This window comes from Chamaea fasciata, unplaced genomic scaffold (genome assembly GCF_029207755.1).
Source record: "Chamaea fasciata isolate MVZ Bird 193981 ecotype frontalis unplaced genomic scaffold, bChaFas1.0.hap1 SCAF_1, whole genome shotgun sequence".
NCBI lineage: Eukaryota > Metazoa > Chordata > Aves > Passeriformes > Sylviidae > Chamaea > Chamaea fasciata.
In genome coordinates, this window is record NW_027094086.1 from 32481547 (window position 1) to 32488609 (window position 7063).

Genomic DNA, 7063 nt, shown 5'->3' on the forward strand with positions numbered 1-7063 from the left:
TTTTAAAGTAATCTGTGAGAACAAAAAACATTTTTTGCCTGGAATCTGTAGCTGGAACAAACCAGTGAAACACTCAAAGGAACTGTAGACAGTGATTTAAAGTCACAGTACTGCTACCACACAGCTCTGTTTGAGGAGAGTCTCCTACAAGCTTTTATGCTTTTCTTTCCTCTGCATCTTAGTTGAGCTTCAGCAGCTCTCCTGCTCAGATAGGGAGCTGCAGCTAGCACTCATGGCTGCGTTTCCATAAGTCAGGGAATTCAGCACTGGCACAAGAGAGGCAAAGCGATACGACACTACAGCAGTAGGAACCCTTCACAGGACACCAGGTGGAAAGTCAACAATTTATCTAGTCGAGGCAGCTGCCAGGCCACTTAATGGGAAGATGGCTATTTATGGAGCGTAAGTCCTTTCAGGTAGTCCTGCTGCTGGGACACAAGGAATGACTGCTTCATCAGAGAAAGTCTCTAGCTCCCGTGAGTCCTGCTGATTTTAATGACACCCTACCTGGGTGGCTTCAAATGAAGCCTGGCCTAACAACCTTGATGGGTGAAAGCAGTTCAACCACACTTCCTATGTGGAAAGACTTAATTTGATCTGAAACCATTCTTCAAGGGTACCACCTCACATGGCTGATAGCACAACTGGGCACGACGTGCCATTCAGAGACCAGGATACTGGTGAAGCTGGGAAGGACTTGTTGCCAAGTTTCAGCAACCAATGCATTGCTTGGTCCTCTTTAACAGGTGAGATTCTCCCATGTGGGGTGCCTTTGTTTGATATAGATGCATGTGCAACAGGCTCCTCCTGCCTGGGAAGAAGTCAAATGTACGTGACAGAAAATGACTGCCCATGGGTACTGGAGGTTCCTGCAGATGTGTGCTCTTTGCCTATGTCCTCTTGTTTGACTTTTCCAGGACTAAAGATGCTTTCATAGGGGTCTAGGTGGGCAGTGCAGCACAGAGGCTTGAGGGGCAACTTCTCTAACTTAGAAGGCTGGGCCCAAAAAATCACTTCCATGCATGGACCAGACTGCAAGTGGTAACTCTCTTTCCTGCTTTGTTGAGGGCACTTGAAACTTCCCAGTGTGGGCTGGGAGAGAAGCAAAAGCACAAAGATGTTGGCAAATAACTTCCCCTTTTCCCTTGTGAAAAGTATGTGACAGATGGGGACTTTTCACGGGGCCCATGCGATTGGGTTCCCGTTCCCCCTGGGACCAGACCTGGCAGCCCCAGCAGGAAGAGGAAGCCAGGATGCAGCACCTCGGCAGGTGAGAAAGCTCAGAATCCTGACCATGACACTGGAATTGTCTTCAGGGAGTGAGACTCGAGGAAAAGCTCCAGACAGTGACAGAGCAGGAAGTTACAGCAGCTGTAGGAGCTGCGGTTAATGAATTTCCCAGTGGGGCTTTAGCTTTTGCTCTGCCTTGCTCCCTCTGGCCCAGAGTGCCGTATTAGTTTCTCCACTTCCCAGCCATCCCAGTCCCACAAGCTGTTTTGTGTAAGAATTTTCAAGGCAGCAGATTGTGTTATGAGTCCCCAGTGAGAGTATAATTTTAGGTCCGTTTCCAAATATTTAGTAACAAAGGCTTGACTTCCCAAGGTGAATCCCAGGAACACTGACAGGATCTCTACATCTGATCATTCAAGCATCGGGGGAAGGAAAAAAAATTAAAATATGCAGGGTTTTTTCAGAAAACAAGAAACTTGGGTCCCACAAGCTCAAGGGTTGCGCAATTTCATGTGCAATTTTGTCCCTTCAGTAAAAAGGGGTTACCTTGGCTGACCTGACTGCTCTTATTAGATGCTCTAGGTCTTCAGAGGAGAACCTCCACAGGGGACTGCAAGTATTTATAACACCGAAAAGACAGAGAAAAGGTAAAAGCTGCTTATTGGAGACTCTGGGAAGACTTACCTCCAAGTCTATTGTAGCCACTAATTTCAGCTAAAACTTATCTTTTCCAGGTATGAAGAACCTGGGGATAAATTCTCTTCTGGTCTCTGTCCCCGTCTCAGTCCCTGCCCCAACCTGATCTGGACAGTGGCTTGGTGAAAATTACTACTGTTCCCTTCAAGCAAAGGAGAAATTAACTATTTCCTTGAGAAAACACCATCTACGAACAGCTGTGGCTCAGAAGTGCTCTGCCTATAAATAACGATTCCATATTAAAATATAGTTAAAATTATTTTTTAAAACTTACTCCCAAAGCTTATAAACTCTTCATAGGCCTGTTGTTACTAAGTTTGTTATCCCATCTAGTAAGAACAATTACAGATCTTCTAATTGCTTCATTTGTTCTAGTTTGCTACACAAAATAAAGATGTAAAAGACCCTGAATGACTGCTTGAATGACCTGGATTTTCAGAATCACTCTAGTATTCCTCCAAAATTCCCAGGTTAGTCCTGGGACTAATGGAGTGCCTTATCTTGCACATGCTAACAGATGATGTATGAGTCACATGTTAGTTTTAAATGTCAAAATTTTTAAAGAACCAAACAAGTGATCACTTCTGTAAATAAAATACAGAGGACAATTGTTTAAATGATCTTTGTTTAGAGTCACTATAAGCAGAACAGAACTGGCATTTTTTTCAGGTTGTTTGGATTGTGGATACAAGAGATGAGGAAATCCACATATCAATACTTTTGCTGGATTGTTCTAGTTTATGATGGAAGCCTTGGTCCTATCTGCCTCATGCCTATTTCCCACCACAGTGAGGACTTGCTGGACAAGAAGCTGGCAACCCTCAGCATTTCAAGCAGTGCAGTTCTCAGGCAAGCCCTGGGAAAGCAGAGGCCTTGAAGAGACACTGGGCCCTTGGAACTGTATCTGCATGAGGGCTCTCACTGCTGCTACCATAGTGAATTAAGAGGAGCCACAAGACCAGAACTGGTGGTGAGACCTCTGAAGACCCTCTGAAGACACCAATAAAACAAAGAATACTGACACCAGCTAGATTTGGAGATATTTGGGAGACCTTAATTCCACTCTCTGCTCCAATCCTACTGTTGACATATAACTCCTTGCCTTACATGCTGATGGCTTAACTAGGCAGAAGCTCTCTTTTAAAACAGCTGCAGAGGTCAATATTCCTGGCTCTCGGCATGGCAGGAAAACCTAACATCCTTAATCACTGTGGGATGCTTCCATTAACTCCCATTAACTACTGATCTATGTAGGGACCCAACTTGTATTGAGTAACATTTGTTCTAAACATGGATCCAAATGCACTTGCCTCTTAAGAAAATAGAACAAGTTTAAGCTAACTGCTTATCTGTATCTTAAGTGGTTGCATCCGAATGAAAGTTTGTAATTATCTTCTAAGGGCTTGTTTAGACGTGGTGGTTGATGGAAATGGGAGTATGACAGGCATTCCAAAGGCACTGGCTAGTCCCAAGTCCCAGAATGCAAAACTTCTTACTCCAGAGCGTTGTTTTTGTTTAAGTTGGGCTGAAACAGTTTATGCTTATTGCAAGATATAAAGGTAAGTACATACACTCACACGCACACATTTAAGTGCAGCTATTTCAGGATAACTCTTGTGCAGGGCTGTGTGTAGAAGAGCCCTGGTGGATGAGTTCAGGACTGTGGCTGCCTGCAGCTGTAGTGGGAAGGGAGGGCTGGATGTCAGCATGAGCAGACACTGTGCATGCACACACCCTGCAACAGGAGCTTCTGGAGTGTGTACAAAGGGGACATCCCTAGAGCCATCTTAGCACCCCATTCTTCCTCTCCCACTAAGAACCTGTCCCTGGATACAGCTACTAGCTTTCCAAATGCTTCAGCATTAGCTATTCCCCATATCTTACTGCCACACCAGCTTTTATTGATAATTGGATTAGGAGAGAAAAGCTCCAGTCATCCCAGTGCCATAGGCACTGGCCCAGGCACACTGTTTGCCAAAATGTTTTCAATCAGATTAGATAACATTTTAAAGGCAGTTTGGTCAGCCTGTACAGACAGGGATGTGTTTAAAGGTTTAATTTTTTTCCAATCCATTGTAGCTCCTTCGTTAAGTGCTACAATTGTCCGGTTTAGGAAGAGGGAACCAAACATCCTGACAATTTAACTTAGGCACAAACACACAAACACTTGATCCTGACTTCTGAACATTCATCATTTAGCTCAAAAGCTTTTTTTTAATTTTGTGGAAGAAATTAATTGTTTGTGTGTTGTCAGCAATAAGCAGATAAGTATGTAAGCTGGAATGCTATTTTAAAAGTTACTTTAAATATTTGGGTTGTCTACTTAAGCTATGTTTAAATAAAGTTAAAATTAATTTCTTCATTTCACTGAGGCCATTATAAAGCCACACTTTCTGTCACTAGATACATCAGCATTTAATGGTCAGGGAAAAAACATGGCAGGCTAATTGGAATACCAGGGAGCTGAGGTTTCTGTAACTACATTTTCAATTTTGTTGGGTACTGTCCCTAGACTCTCCAGCCTTTTTTTCCAAGGTATCTGGCTAAACACCTGGAATTTAGGCTTAGGAGCTTCAGAACAAAGTAACACTTAAATAGATGCCTTAACCAACCATTCTGCCTGATCTGCTGTTTCAGAGACTGTGACCTTGTCTCTGTGATAGTTTTATTTCCTGTTTGTGGGCTATGAACTTGGCTGCAGTGGAAAACTGAGCAGAAACCCAAAACTTCTGTACTTGGAAAACCTGGGTTTTAATGGAAAGAAACAAACCCCTGAGGTTAAATACTTACCCAATTACCATCTGCATTATCATTATCTCTTTTTGTTGAACAGAGGACTTATCTACCCAGAGACACAAGAAAAATTAGGAATCAAATTCAGAGGTTAGGTTAATGATTGTATATGCATCAAATTCTTGAGGAGGCCCACACATTCAGAACCATAGTGGCCCATAACTTACTCCTTTATGTGCATTCACTACATAGCTCTTATCCCTCTCAATTTTCCCAAGTTGCTTCTGAAGACAAGACTCATAAGGGTTTGTCTATATACAAAAGTTAGGACAGGTTATGATGGTGTTTGAATGTTAAGAATAATGGTTGCTGGTGAATTATTTATTCTTAATAATTATTTTTATTTATTATGAAGCTAAAGGGTATTGTTCCTGATTAGCTCACCTCCCTTAGGTCTTCTGCACAAGTCCTTATGATGTAAATATACATTTATTGTGTGTTACCAACTCTACATACGCAGGCCTAACGGGGGAAGAGAACAATTTCCACTACAGTGGGCATCCAGCTTAGGCGCTCCAAGTTGCAACTACGTTAATACATAAAATAACCTACAAGCACGCTACAGGAAATTACTAACACCAAAAGCAATGACACTTGAAGCCTAAACTTGTCTACCTCATTACAATGACTGAGTGGGTACACTAAGTTTAGAGGATCTGGCAACCCCAGATTCTTTTTGAAGACTAGGAAATAAAGGAGAAGCCCTGGAAGCCTCCTACAGATGAACCAGTGATGCAAATTGTCCTGCTCACTAGGAAGTAGAGCGCTACAGAATGATCTTCAAACATCTCGTTTATATGGTGATAAGCTTAGCACTATTAAGATTGGAGCTTTCTGAGAAAACTGTCATCAGCTGCATATCCCATCAGGTTGTTACAGCAAGACAAAAAAATACCAAGAGGTGCACCCACATCAGATCATTTGGGTTTAACAGTAAACTTTCATAGCACTGTCCTACAGAATGAAGGAAAATGTTCCTACATTAAGCTACTAGTCTAAAGTACTAAATTAGAACTTTTACCTGAGCTACTTAAACTAGGCTGGCTTTATGTGAATTAGCACAGCCAATCAGCCATAGTCCCAAGAAGACACAATTCTCATAGTTTCTGATTGTAGTGTTAAACAAAACTCTCACCAAAACGTGGTATTTACAGCAGTTTAGGGCAATAAAAACAAGAGATACCCCAGTTCCCACTCCATCCTGTGACAAATCTCTTCCTGCTTCATAGGAATCATCCATGTAACTGGGAAGTCATCCAGTCAACAGAAAGCCTTCTTGGAGAGCTCTTCAAATGATTTCGTTTAAGGTATGACTAGAGGTGACAGGAGTTTTAGAATTGTTTCCAAAATAGCTCATGTATATCAAAAACACTAACAAACTGAATTCTTTTGGAGGTTTGAATTGAATTTAGAAGATGAAAAATTAAGGGAATGAGTTTTAGAAACATGCTCAGAGTGCAACAGCCACAAGCTACGCCCCCCCTCCCCCCCGAGCCAAACAGCTGAAGAACTGAGAGAAAAGGTTGTAAATTTAGAGAAACCAGGATGATCAGACATTCAATAATAAAGTAAAACTCTACAAGCCTTGAAACTTGCTTTTTGAGTAAGCATTGTAAATTGGCAGAATGGTTTACAGAACATCTTGGTATTGCTGGTCAGTTTCTTATTTTTCCTTTTCTGTCAGACTAATAAGTGCCAAGTATCAGTATATCAAACTTTAAAAGTTGTTTTTTAGTCTGACACTTAGAAAACAAAAGTGCAATACAATGATGCTATGCAATAGAATTAAATTTGTTGTACTTGCTTTTAGTAACTTTTCTGTAAGAACATAGGAGGTAATTTGGTCCAGGGGAAATCTTCTAATGACTTTTTCAAAAGAGCATGGAATTTGGAGTAAGGGTTAATGTAAATATTTTCTTCTACTTTCAATTAGTTTCTAAACAAAGTTAGTTAACAACACTGTTCTTGACACAGATACCAATTTTTTATGTGTGCTATGTATATGCAGTAATAACTACAGCTGTACTGAAACTACATTTACTTTTTAACTCTCTAAAACTGCATCCACCTGAATGCAGCTCTATAGAACACCAAAATTAATATTCTTCATAACCTCTCTGACCAGCTACTTCATCAGTGAGTTTAGACGACAACACTTTCAGCTCCTAAAGCCCAATTTCACAGTACCTACAGCTAGCCTTCAGAGATTACACTGTAAACCATGTAGCTGACAAAGTGGATACAGAAGTTGAGCCATAAATATTTGATCTGTGTTGACACCAAAGAGTTGTGAAACAAGCAGTTTGTGTTAGTTCGGTCTTTAAAGGAAACATTCCAATCACCG

General features: G+C 41.3%; 1 long non-coding RNA gene across 1 annotated transcript; it reads left to right on the forward strand.

Annotated features, from left to right (window-relative positions):
* Positions 1-1165: 1165 nt before the first annotated feature.
* LOC136301780 (uncharacterized) lies at positions 1166-2327 on the forward strand. The gene is made up of 3 exons (XR_010723938.1): positions 1166-1270; positions 1804-1877; positions 1965-2327. It is a non-coding gene; the product is annotated as an uncharacterized lncRNA (long non-coding RNA).
* Positions 2328-7063: the final 4736 nt, after the last annotated feature.